At 48.7% G+C, this 13440-nt stretch overlaps 1 protein-coding gene across 1 annotated transcript in view; it reads right to left on the bottom strand.

The window, feature by feature from the left end:
* ST14 (ST14 transmembrane serine protease matriptase) overlaps positions 1 to 8635 on the bottom strand; it is a 17662-nt gene extending 9027 nt beyond the window's left edge. The window contains exon 1 of the mRNA XM_080357894.1: positions 8584 to 8635. The gene's annotated coding sequence lies outside the window, so the exon portion shown is untranslated. The remainder of the gene's footprint in view (positions 1 to 8583) is intronic.
* Positions 8636 to 13440: the final 4805 nt, after the last annotated feature.

The raw sequence follows: 13440 nt of genomic DNA on the forward strand, positions 1-13440 counted from the left end.
CCCTCCATCCTTGCAGACCTGCACCTCTGGAATCAGAACGCTTGCAGGCTCAGATGTTTCCAGCCCAGAGCATCCTCGGTACAGGCAGATTTCAGGGGCTCGGAGCTGCACTTTCCTCCCCAGAGCTTGCTAACACACTGGGAGAGCAAAGCACATCTTCTGCCTTATTCCTGGGGTAGGAAGGGACCTCTGCCTGCTGCAAACTGCCCAAACTACCAGGACGCTTCACTTTTCAATCGCTGCCTTCTCGTTTTCCCCTCTCCTGAGCCTTACCAGCATCTGGCAGCTTCCTGGCCAGCAAGGATGCCACAAAGCAAAGTGCCTGACCAGCACAAATGCGCCGCATTCAAACGCATTCCTGCGCTCCAGAATGGGGTAACGTCCTCCCCGCAAATGTGATGCCAGGTCAGATGCTGCCTCCTGTCCTCTCTCAGCCCGAAGCTGACACAAATAAACGTTAACGCCTCGGGTTACTTTGATATAAATGTCACAAGCTCCTAAAAGTCAGGAAAAACAACCAGCAAAGGGGCTCCTGAGCCCGGCGATGAGCCATCCTCGCTGGCTTCACCCTCTTTATCCTTCCCAAGCCTTGCTCTGCAGGAAAGCCCAGCCCTTGCACCGCTCCTCTCCTCCTTTTGCCCTGTTCCTCTCCTCCTTTTGCCCTTTTCTTCACCCAATCTCTGTCCTCTCCTCCCACCCTCGGCAGCCTCTCCTCCCTACGGTATTTGCCAGAGGCCCTTTGCAAAAGAAAGAGACGTGGCAGGAACCTTACCCTGCATTTTTGCAAAGTTTAATCCTCTGCAAACACTCACCAACCTACCAGCTTTCACACTGTCTGCTCTCGGAATAATCTGAGTTTATTGCTCTTCCCTACAGCACGAGGAAGAAAAACTTGGCTCCTTGGTGAGATTTTACTGCCTAAAGCTGGGCAAAAAGACACCAAGGTCCAGCGCAGCATCTCTGGGGTGCCAGGCTGGTTCTGTCACCACCACCCAGTCAGCGCCAGGAGAAAAAGACCCAGCAGGGCCAGAGGATGATCCCATGGGGGAAGCTCTGGTTCCCATTTGGCTTCCATGATCATACAGGAAAAGCTTGAAAACATAACCCAAGGGAACTTCAAAGCAGAAGACACACAAAATAAAGCTTAAATACATACAGATATCCTAAATCAATAAACTCTTCAGTCAAGATCGCCTGGAGTCTCATAGGCCAACTTCGAAATAGCAACCTGGGTCACATCGGTTTCCAAGTCACACAAGAAATCCTCAGATCAGGTAAAGAGGAGAAACCAGCCACAGATCTCACAAGCATCGCCCTGTTTGCAGCACCAAACCTGCCCAGCACTTCCGATACTTTGCTGCTGTTAGATGAAACAAAAGTATTTAATTCTCTTTTAACATCCGCAAAAACCTGCTCTTAGATAAGCTGCAGCACCTTAGGAATGAGCTGAGACATCCTATCAAACAGAAGAGACCAGATGAAAAGTGACAAGGCACACAGCAGTACAGGAGGAATTGCATGTGTATCCATTTTTCTGCAGCAAGAAAACAACCTTGGGGCTTTAAAAGATCTACCTGTTCACACAGAACCCCTTCAGCCCTCTGCAAAATACCCAAGTTTCAGTTTTACCAAACACCTGCAAGCAGGAGACAGTGCTGAGCAAGGCCAGACTGCACAACACAGTGGCTGGGGCATTTTAACATCCTCTTGGAGCTACCGGTTGCGTCTTTACCAAGAGAAAACTCTTAGGAGTAACTACTCGGTGTGATTAAATCAGAAGGAAAAAGCAGCTCCTCTCTGCGTCCTACACAGACAAACACATGCTCCTGCAGCAAAGGAAAGTAAGCAATAAAATTCACCATCTGGTCTTTCTTTAGACCATTTCTCTGCTCTTCTTGGAAAAAAAGGATGAAAGAACTTAAACCTGAAAGAGTTTACAGGACGCCTTTGCCACTCTGTTTGTGCTCCAAGCCAGCAGCGACAGCCACAGCACCAGGAGCAATTAAAGGAGTATGGGGACTCCTGGGAGATGATTTTCATTATTACTCCTGTACAAGGTGCATAAGGAGACGCTGTCACTCACCAGAAGTTAGCAGTGATTAGAGGCAGATACGAGACTGGATGCAAAGAGGTTTCCCTCCCTGCCCTCTGTTCTGTACTCCAGATCTTGCACTCTCCCATCCTCAGACCTTTTGCACACCATTACATCTGTACACCTTTCGCACACCATTACATCTCTACACCTTTTGGACACACTTACATTCTCCAGCCAACTTGGACACTCGCGTGGAGCCGCTTTGCAGAGCTGTCGTCTGTCGCAGCCTGGGGTAAGCAACGAGTGACCCCTGCAAACTATCTTCTCAACCCAAGGCAAAGGATCTGAAGCATCCCCCAAACACTCCAGGAATGCCAAGTTGGGTCATGCCGAGAAGATTTCAGATGAGGTGCCCTGTCCTGACCTCTGAGTAAGAGGCTGAATCTTCCCTGCCCACGCTCAGCACAAAAAACCACATGTTTGAGCTTAGTGCCAGGCTTGTCTGTGCCCAAAAACTACAGCTCAGCCTCTGCTCACACACTCACTGTGCTGCACATCCCTTCCCTGCTGCTCCTCCTGTTTGACGGGGAAAAACAGCTCCTCGGTGGGGCTGGACACCATCCTCGAAAGCTCAAAAGATCATAGATAAATCAAGGAAAGATGATGACAATTTTAATTTCCTTTAGCTAACAGTTGCTGCACATTTCTCTCGTACTGAACAGTCCATCGCAAGGGCAGATGCAAACCAGAGAGGATCTAAAAGCACATCCTGCTCTCACCTTGTCCATGATTCCCTGAGAAAGTCTCCGGCTCAAAGTGACTCCAAGTCTGACTCGTCCTCCTTGAGGAAACGACTCCGATAAACATTATTGACAGAAAACCTGCCTTGATATTGTCCCCGCCTTAGTCACAGGTTCGGTTACTTCCTCCTTGCTTTAAAAGACATCATCCCATTTCTTCCACGCCTTGTTCTTCCCTGGAGTAAAGACTCCATGAGGAAGTGTGGAACGGGAACAGATGGGTTTATCTAGCGCTCGCAGGGCTCCTGCACACATCTCCTTCGTGCAGGGAGCTCAAGGAGAAGCTCTGTGCGTGAGCAAACCCTCCCACTCGTCCTCCGCCAGCCAGCCCCACGATGTATTTTTAGACAGTGACCGTACTCTGCCAGACTGGCCAAACCAGATGCAGAAGTGACTAATTCCGCAATTCTGTCAGCAGGAAATTCGGCAGGTGCTCGGGGCCGGCAGGGACCGCCACAGGCAGCTCTGGACAGGAGGTGCTCACTGGGATTCCAGCTGGGATCAGCATCTCCCACGGAAGCTGATTTCTGGCTTGCCTGGTGGTTCCAGCAAGAACACAAACTTGGAGGTGGCCTGGGGAGGTCTCAAACAAAGAAGAGTCATCGGGCGACACGGCCAGACTCTTGCCGGGTAATTACACCCTGCATGTCCGAGAGACAATTTCCACCTCCCCTTTAGCAGCCACACCTGCCTCAGGTGGTGTTCAATAAAAACTAAAACAAATATCACAGGAGAAATGAGAGGAACCAAATCCATCACCTCGTCGACCAGTGCAGGACGTGGCCAGCAAGCCAGGCCCAGAGCCTGGGACACCCACCCCAAGCCTTTGAGATCAACAGGGTGGGTTTCTGCAAGAAAGAGCCAAGAAAGTTCTGTTTCCAATCCTGAGGTTTCCCAGATCACACTGAAAGCAAATACCAGCTTTGTGGTGTTGGCATAAGGGGAAACAGCCTGTTTCCTATAAGATTAAAAAAACCCACCAACTAAAAGCTGCTGACATATGGTGTGCACAGCATGGAACTCGCTTCCCAATTCCTGAGATCAGCTCTTGCTGCAAACCCTGATACTCCCTCCAGGGATCTGATAACAAAAACCTTCCCAATTCTCTTCTTATCCTTGGTAAGAAATACATGGAAACAGCACACACAAGAGCTGAGTTTCTGTAAGGCACATCCATGCAGTGTTGCCCCAACCCTGAAGAAACTTTGCCAGCATATTATTTTTTCATCTTCAGTTCCTTATTAGCAGCAATGATGCTATAAAATGATGACATCAGAGCTAAGGAGGGACTCTGAAGGGACACGGAGTCCTCCGCACTGTCTGCCTTCCGGGCACAGAGGGCAATAGTGAAAGACCCAAGTCGCACACACCTATTTCACGCACCAACTTCAACCTCAGTCCTCTACAGCATTAAATCGTCTCGTGACCATTCTGAGTCATACGAGAAACCAAATTCCTGTAGGTTTATTGCAGAAGAAACTCGAGTTAATGTTTGCGCAGGACAGCGCGGGCTACGCTTGCTGCCCCGCACCAGGATTAGAAATGCAGTAGCTCAGAAAAAAAAGCCACCACGCTTCTAATCGTGTTTCTGTTGTTGCAGAGACTTTTATATGCAAGATTCAGCAGTTCTTGGAGAGAAGTAGGAAATAAGGCCTGTTACATGTAGCTATGAGCCATGAAATTCCTCCCTACAACATGCTTATGTCCCCAGACGAGAAAAGAGACATGCCGCAGATGCAAATGGCTTATTTAAGAACACTCCTACATCTTTCCCGGTACAGAAAGTACCGTCCGAGCAACAAACACGCCCTCCAGCAGCCGCACAAAACCAGCTGGGCTCCAGACCTCGCTGAAACACTCCACGCGCATCACATTGCACCCACGCTCTTGACTGACTCATACAGCTTTGAGGTGGATCTGGCCCACGATATTTGAATGTTTAGAGTTAACAACATGGGGAATAGCAGCACCTCTGACCTGGCAAAGCCTCTGTCTGCCAAATCAATATCAGCTGCTCCCTCCTCCGCCCCAGCCCATATCTGGGGTATTGAGGTACATCATTTGAAAGGCTGCCTTTGGATGGAAATGGCACATTCTACCCTGGGCAAGGCAAGAACCTTTGCTCTGATACTTTCACAACTCTCTCGGTGGTTTTACAAAGTGATCTTTTGTTTGCTGAGCAAAGGTCTGGTGTGCTCTCGATTGGCCTCAGCCCTTTTTCTCGTTGTCACCTTCCTGATCCCTGTTTGGTTTTGGCACCCACAGCAGCAAAACTGGCCTGAGCAGCAGCTCACCCATCAGACATGACCCAAGAGAAAATCTCTGCACCTTTCTGAGGACGAGGAGTAGCTTCTCACTGTGCCCGGCTCCCTCTCCATCACACGAGGAGACAGGATCATTGCAAAAAACAACTCACGTTTGTTCTGCGGTCTCATTTATAGGAAGCCAAATCCAACAAGTGACAAACCGCTCGGGCTGTTCGCTGGTCCTCCCAGATCAGATCAGCTCCCTCTTGAAGTTATCAAGGGGGAAAACTGATCCAGAACCAGAGCAAAGAGAAGACACACCAGTGCACAAGCCTTCCTTTAGCCAGGAGAACAAGGGAACAGGAACAATCACCCTGCATGCGACAGAGTCACCCTGACCCGGCCAGGGAACAAGGAGCTGGAGCTGAACAGTATCAGCGAGAGCATCTCCTTCCCGCTCCTGGCAGCTCTAACACACGCAGACAGCCGGGCTGGAGGCAAAATAAGCTCTTTCTTGCTGTAGGCCAGCTTTCTGATGGCTGCTAGAGCTGCTGGCTGCTTGTGCTGCCAGAAAACAACGCTAAAACCTCTGAGACCCACCCAGACAGACAGCCCACGGGTGAGCTGGAACACGCTGCTGTCCTGCTTTGATCTAAACACCTGGTTTTAAAACAGCTCTGTGGCACAGAGCAAGCTCCGGAGGTGCAACTCAAAAGCAACAGTCCCTGCCTGACCCGCAGTCCCAAAAACCAAGACCATGGCTTAAGCTCGCTCAAGTTTCAAAGCACACTGATAACGCATTGGTTAATTAATGAAGCCCCAAAGCTCTCAGTTAAAGTCAGACCTGCTAATGGCTCGAACAGGTTTAGTTAGATCTGTTGCTAAACAACCCAGACTCAAGCACTGCAAACAATTCACCGTCGTGTAGTTTAGCTTTACCCACACCCCCAGCACGTAGCTTAAGCCGAAATCAAAACCATCAGACATATTTTAGAGCTGACACCGAGGTGGTCTATCACGGGTGGGAATTTCCCCTTTCCCAAAGCTGATTTGTCTTTTCCTGCTCCTCTGGGCTTGGCGGCATCCCCCAAACAGGTTCTCCTGACCTTACCCGGAGCAGTAGGAGCTTTGTCGGTCCTGACCCGAAAAGCTCAAAGGAACCAGAGCCAGCAGAGGCCGAAGCAGCATGGTGAAAAGCTGATGGCTTTTGGGAGACCCCCACCGCCTTCCGGGTGCCGTCTCACCTGCACTTGGGCGCTGTACCTCATGCTGGCAGCCGTGGGGCCCCGCTCCATGGCGAGGGCGGCTGGCGTGGCCGGCTCAGGCCGCCATGGCTCGGGCGCTGCTCTCCTGGGCTCGGCACGGCTCGGTGCGGCTCGGCACGGTGCCCAGCCCCTCCTCTCCGCAGGTACGGGGAGGCGGAAACACCCATCGGGTCCCCCTGGTGTTCCCGTGTCCGGCGTTCGTGGGAAAACGAAGGAAAACGCCGTGCCCGGAAAGCCAAAAACCCCACTGCATCGCCCAAAGAGACCTTTTTGCCCTGCGCTTTAAGTAAATGAAACCAGAAAAATCTGTCTTTTACCAAAAGAAGCCACTCCACAGTCAGCAGGAGGGTTCACTAGCGCTCACGGACACAACAGTTTCTAGGGCAAAGATTTATGTACCCAAGGTCTTATGGCTTTCCAGGTGACAACAACTATCCTGCTAAGAAATCCCGCTGCAAAGAGGGCACTCCAGCACGCACAAGCACTTTGGCCCCTGGGACAAGCTGTTCCCAAAAACATCTGGGAAACTGAGGGGCTGCCAAAGCAAAATATTCCCTTTATCCCAGCCTGAAACCTGCTCTTAGATAAGCTGCAGCACCTTAGGAATGAGCTGAGACATCCTATCAAACAGAAGAGACCAGATGAAAAGTGACAAGGCACGCAGCAGTACAGCAGGTATTGGACGTGTATCCAAATCTGGCACTCGGGGTATTTCTTACATATCAGCAACAGCTCCTGGGAACTGATGGTCTAATATTAAATTGTGCCCCCAAAGAAGAAAAGGAGGGACCGACCTGGTGTTCTGAGGATGCTCTAGGTTTGAAAGATGGTTTTTAACACTGAAAACTGCGTTCCTGACAGTCTTACTCCACCATTTTCCTCTTCTTGGAAAGATGACTTCCCCACCACGCTCCAATATTTAGATTTCTCACAATCATGAGTAAATCAAGATTAAGCATGGCTGGACCAACATCATCTTTCTTGGAAAGGATCTTCCCTTCTCTGTCTTATATGGGATAGTCTATACCAATATAACTTTAAACCAGCTGCATCCTGCTCTGAAAGTGATTTTTTTCCTCCATCTGAACATTTAAACTTCCCCGAACGCTGTTTCTGGCGTGACAGGAGCTGCCCACGGACGCACATGCCGCAGGGAGGTGCCTGCTGGGTTGGTTACCTTTGTTTCCCCTTGCTCTAGAATGTCTCCTGCAGAGCATAAGCTTTGTGTTCCTTTTGCAGGTGTTTCTCTGGGGTAAAAAGAGCCAGTGTCAGGTCTCTGATCCTGCTGTGTTCTTTTTAGGTGAAAAACCTCAGGGAAGTTCTGTGCTTTTGCAGAAATACTTCTACCACCGCCTTTCCTGCTCCATTCTGCCTCAGCCACCAGAATCCCACTCAGGCTGAGCACCGAACAGCAGGAAGTACCTGGGATTTCAGGTATTCCCCTTCAAAAGGCGGCTTTGTTAGTCAGCCTGCTGGAACCGCCCGCTGGCTCATGTCACCAGCTGCTCTCAGCTCTCTTGCTGATGCCCAACCCTGCCCAGAGCTTCAGTTTTACAACCACTCCCTACCTGGCTGACTGACTTAACATTCTCCCCGTGAAACAGCAGATTTTAGGTATAAAGCAGCTAGTCCGAGCTCAACCACTGTTTCTGCAATTTTCTCCTCTTCCATATATCTATTTGCCTCCTCCGGGCAGCTCTGGGATGTGGCTAGTGAGGGCAAGATGCAAACTCGCTCTTTGAGGCCTAAGGTGTCTCCTGCAAAGATCCACCACTCCAGGTTCACATAGAGATGCAAATGCTCAGTGTTTTCTGTCATTCAAGCCACTGACATTCTACAAACTAATTCATTAGCCCAGCTGGCTCTTTGAACAAAGGGATGCAATCACTGTGGGGGAAAAAAAGAAAGCAACACATGTACTAAATATAAAATATTATATAGCTGAGAGGCAGCTGGTTTAGAGCCCAAAGGGATGGGATTCCCGTTTCTTTGCTGCCAAAGCACTGATTTATTTTGTGGCCGTGTTGCTAAATCACCGCAATAGATGGGGGCCCCCTTTCTGGGCACTGTACAGCCCCGAAACATCAAAGCAGCAGTTCCCAATGAGCAGTTTGCCATGTGCTTTTGCAATATGACGCTTCCATGTGTCCCTCTGGTCTGACCGAAGGATGCTGAGCCCAAGCCATGTCACCATCAAGAAAGATGTAACCGAAGCACCCAAAAATCAAGCCACTTACCCACGTGCGATGGCAGCAGTCAGCAGCAAACAAAGCCTCTTGTTTCGTCCAAATTGTATCAGTTCCTCAACAAAAGCTGTCACCTCCTCCTAACGTGGTCTCTTTGCATCAGTGTGGCCACCACAGCATCCTGAGAGCGGCAAGTCGAGGTTTAACACGCCTTTAAGGAGGAAGGAGAGCACTTGCTTTAGGTTCCATTTTTGTCAGAACTGTGTGCAAGTCCTAAGAGCTAAACAGCTGTGAACTGGACCCCCAGGAGAGTCCCAGAGGAGACACGGATCAGCTGCAGGAGCAGCAAACCCCGTCTGAACAGGAAGGGTATTTCCACATCAGCTCCCAGCCCTGGGCATGCCATCCACGTGAAAAAAAGGAAGAACGTAGCTGCTTACACAACGAATGCAGGGGAAATATCTTCTGGTGGAGGCAGTTCCCAAGAATTCTAGCTCTGCAAAGCAGCACCATCCATCCAGTGAAGGGCTGGGTTCAGTGACAAAGAGTTTTCCTCCCTGCAGCCTTTCCAAGGAGTCTGTTCTCAGTGTGACTCCTAAATTCAAATTTCACCGGCAGTGCCCTCCCACCCAGATTCCTGCCAGACAACCCCGAAACCACCCCAGCTCAGTCTGCACTTAAAACATTCAATCCGGTTGGGCAACTTCCACTGTGATACAAAAGATTGGGAGAGAGATAAAACTCACAGGGTGTCCTGTTACTTTGCATTCCAAAGAGTAAATAAAAGGCTGATTCAGTGGGAGGAGAGGAAAACGTCATCCAGAAGCTCTGTGGTTTCCAGCTGAACCGGCAGCCCCCAGAGAGCAAAGGCGAACACTGGGTACCGGCTTATCATCTGCACAGGGTCCCTTCCTCCTTTCAGGCCCAAGGCAGGTTGTCTTGGTGTGATTCAGCCTCTCCATCTGTAATGCAAGGAAAATAATTACTGACTGTGGAGAATGGGACCCGTAAAAGTTCAGTGAGTTGCCCTCACGCTGCTCGGAGGCACAGCCGAGAGGCGGTGCTACTGTTCACAGTTACTGCGTAATTTGGACGGGAATTCATCCTTTGATCTCAAACGCTTCTCTCAAGAGCTCTGGAGTGAGAGTCCTGCTTCCAAAACATGGCTTGGGCAGAGATCACAAGTGGGTTTGTCCTCCTGAACTCATGAAAGCCAAACAAAGGGCACTGGGGACCAGCTCCATCATATGGATGAGACAGACAGGAGCGGCAAGGAAAGGATGTGACAGCGTGCAACCAGCTTGAAACGAAAAAAAACCACCCCCAGTCCTCCAGACAGCTCTGAGATGCACTTTCAGAATTAAAGAGGATCATTTCTTGTGCCTCTGTATTGCCAATGGACTCCCAAGGGAATCCAAAGCACTAGAAAGCACACCAGAGGATTTAAGCTTGCTCTCAGGACTATACTATGACCTGGGTCTCTCTCTTGAGCCCTGTCGTGGCTTGTGAAAGCAGAGAAGCTCTTTTGTGAGCTCTGAATCAGCATCAGCAGCGTTTGCCAGCCCAGCAGCAGAGTGGACAGGCCTGACTGCCTGCTTTCTGGCTCCCGTGTTTTGAAACCAGCTGCACACTCTGACACACCCAAGATTCCAAGTCAGTTAAGGTCCTGTCTGCCTAACGAGCTGCCAATGTATAAGCTGAGGCCGTGACTTAGCTGGGAAAGAGATGCAGACAATGCGATGAAATTGCTTCTCTTTGGTTTAGCATAAACAAGTAGAGCTGATCCATGTTCACGTGCCTTGCCACCTTATTTTCCACACAAAATAGAAGTTCAGACATTGTGCTCGTGTTACCTCAGCTGTTTGCAAGCAAAAAAAAAGTATGCAGCTTTGAGTTTTCTCTTACTCCACTTATTTCCCTCCCTCATTGGTGCAGAGGACAAGGGATGTGGTGCGTAGTCGGTTTTTTTTGGCATTTTATGGCCCAGCTCCGGCTGTCTTTCAGACAACCAACTACCTGATGTCCTCCCAGCAATCCTGGGTACATGCTGGTAACGTGCTCAGCCTGAAGCAGGAAAACTGGTGATGAACTCGCCTCCAGCTCTTGGTCTGTCAGAGGTGAGGAGTGATACACGCACTCCCAGATGCTGCGAGTCCTGGCCGGGATGAGGTGGCAGGCTGGGTGAAACATGCTGAATCAGCCCCGGAGACCTGCTCCAGTCCATCCTCCGCCCCGAAAAGCAGGAGCACTACGGATGATGTCTGTCTGGAAACTCCCCTCCTCTCAAGACAATCTATTCTAGTGTTAAGGTGTCCGCACTTACTGTGGGTTTTCATAAAACCCACCCTAAACTCAGCTTTCTAATTGCAAAGGACGCTCCTCTCTGACCTTGGGGTGCGCTCTCTATTGGTCACAGCTACTTAAAACACAAACTAAGCTTTCATGTTGCCCTTCAGATAATAAGGTGCTATTTTTGTGACAACGAAGAACTTTGGGCTTTTGAAGAAATCCTCAGCTTTGCACATTAACACTCCTGCCCAGCTGTCCTAGTGAAGCTTGTGATTTCTGGTGAGCTACCAGCTTCCCACACACAACCCTGTGACAATAAAACCAACAGAAAGAGGAGCCTCCCTCTCTGCTTTGCATCACCTTTAAAACCCCTTCACAGACGTTTCGGGGGCCAAACAAACATGGAAATGCACTTTTGGGACAGGAACCCTGTTAAAAGCAAACCTTGACATAACAGCTTACCAACTTCTTGCTTGTAATTTAAGGCCACCCCAGCTATGAAACAGAAGTTATTTCCTTACACGAGCAAAGCAGCGCAAAGGGACATTGATAATTCATAAAGCCGCAGTGACTCAAGGGCTTCTGACCTACCATACCCATCATTTCACTGTTTAACTGAGAAAACAGGAACAACTCTCACCATCGGCTGACTTACAGGCAACCTGCTTAAGCACTTGAAAAATCCTCAGTGCAAATACTTCATTTTTGAGTAATCGAGCAAATTTTTCTATGTACAGAAGCATATTTTTGCATGCACGTCTCATAAATATCAGGCAGTCATTTTTTTTGCCAAGCACAAACTGAAAATATTTTCCCTTCTTTACAAAAATTCATTCAGAATGATAAATCAACACATGGAAGTCACTCACCGAGTTCCAGACGATGCCGGGATTTTTGCAGGTCCTCATTTCCAGGTCCTTCTTAACAATTCAAGCAGTATCAGTGCAACAGGGAAACCAGCACGACCTTCGGCAGGTTTGTTCTTCTGTTTTACTCCAGGTCAGCGCATCCACTTATTGATGCTCCTACTTGTATTTTGTTCTGCTCTTTCTTTACTTGTTGTTGTGAAACCACCTGACCCCGGAGCTCTTCAGGACCTGCACGTTTCTGCTTCAAGGATCTTGGTTCTGGCAGGTGAATTATTTTGCTCCGAGTCTTGCAAACTGCAGGATGGTGAGAAAATGTAATGTTACAAAAGAGAGATGGAAGGCTTGTCAACTTGATTTGGTTATTACTTCTAGGCATAAGGAAACAAATTCGTTCTTAAAATGCTTACCTCTGATGTAGCAGGTTTTGGGTCTGAACGCAGGATGCCATGTACAAGATTAATCAGTGCTCAAGTAGATTAATCCACGTTGAATGGGTCACGTTACACAAGAATGGGTCACGTTACACGTCATCCCTAAATTGAATCATTAAGAGCCCAAATTTGAGCTACTCATCGAGAATTCCTATTATAGTCCACAGAGAGAGATGCTTATACCCAAAGGTGATTCATCCCACAAGAAGAGCCCAAGGGAGGTCAGATGAATTGCCCGAGGGAGGTATCAGTGCCCGCAAACACAGCCTAGGGTGAGCAATTCAGATTTATTTACCTAGAAGTTCAATGTACAAGTTAAAAAAGGTGAATCCAACTGCCTCTGGATGCCATAATTTCCCTTTTGCAAAGGATACTGTTATTTTATTCCTTGTTATCCTGAGTTATTTACTGGTCTGTAGCAGGGTTGAGAATGAAGGGCAGGGTGGGAGCAAGGGTACCCATGGCTTGCGAAAATGATCCCTTGTTTCAATAGGTGCTCACAAAACTTGCATTAAACGATGATGCCAAGTTTGTATTCAAAAAGCTTTATCAGCTGTAGTGATGCTACCCCGAGGCTTTCAACCAAATCGTGAACTATATGGTCCAGCGTAGCACTAAGGATCACACCACACCTACCCACATAAATACAGATGAAGATAGATTGGTTGCTGTGGGGCAACTACAGAATTAAACCATGTTTCTGTTGCAGCATTTCCACCTAGGACACAGCAGCACCTTCACCTTTCACCACAGCTCTGCCCAGTCTGCAAGATGTCGCTATATTGAAGGTTGTGGGGTAAAAGAATTTATTGTGATTTTGTTCTAGTTTCTGTGGTTCGGGTTTGCCATGTGAAAAGTAGACAGGTTTTTATATTTGCTTAAAAACTGTGTCAGTGGCTTCAAGGCGTCTGGAAAAGGAAGACCAACTATAAGCAACGGGCAGTTGATGTACCATTAACTATTAGCTTTTGAAAAAGAACACTTTGAGCAACCCCAAGGGGAGTTCACTGGGTTATAAGGGCCTCCTGCTGAGGTGTACAAATAGTGATTTCCCTCATGATTTAAATAAAACGGAGCAGTTGTTACAATAAAGGCCAGAAAGGCTTTAAATGGCCCGTGGCAGTTTGTGTAGCACACTCAGCCCTCATAAGCAATGATAACGTGATATTCTCTTGGGGGAAACAAACATCTAGCGAGCATCTCGCTGTGAAGAAAACAGGCTGTACTTCCATTTTTTAATTAAAAAAGGTAATGGCAAGGATGCATCAGGCTGGAAGCCCCTTTGGTTTCAGGCAGGGCAAACAGATGGAAAATGGGTG

The sequence above is a fragment of the Nesoenas mayeri genome, assembly GCF_963082525.1.
Source record: "Nesoenas mayeri genome assembly, chromosome: 22".
Classification (NCBI taxonomy): domain Eukaryota; kingdom Metazoa; phylum Chordata; class Aves; order Columbiformes; family Columbidae; genus Nesoenas; species Nesoenas mayeri.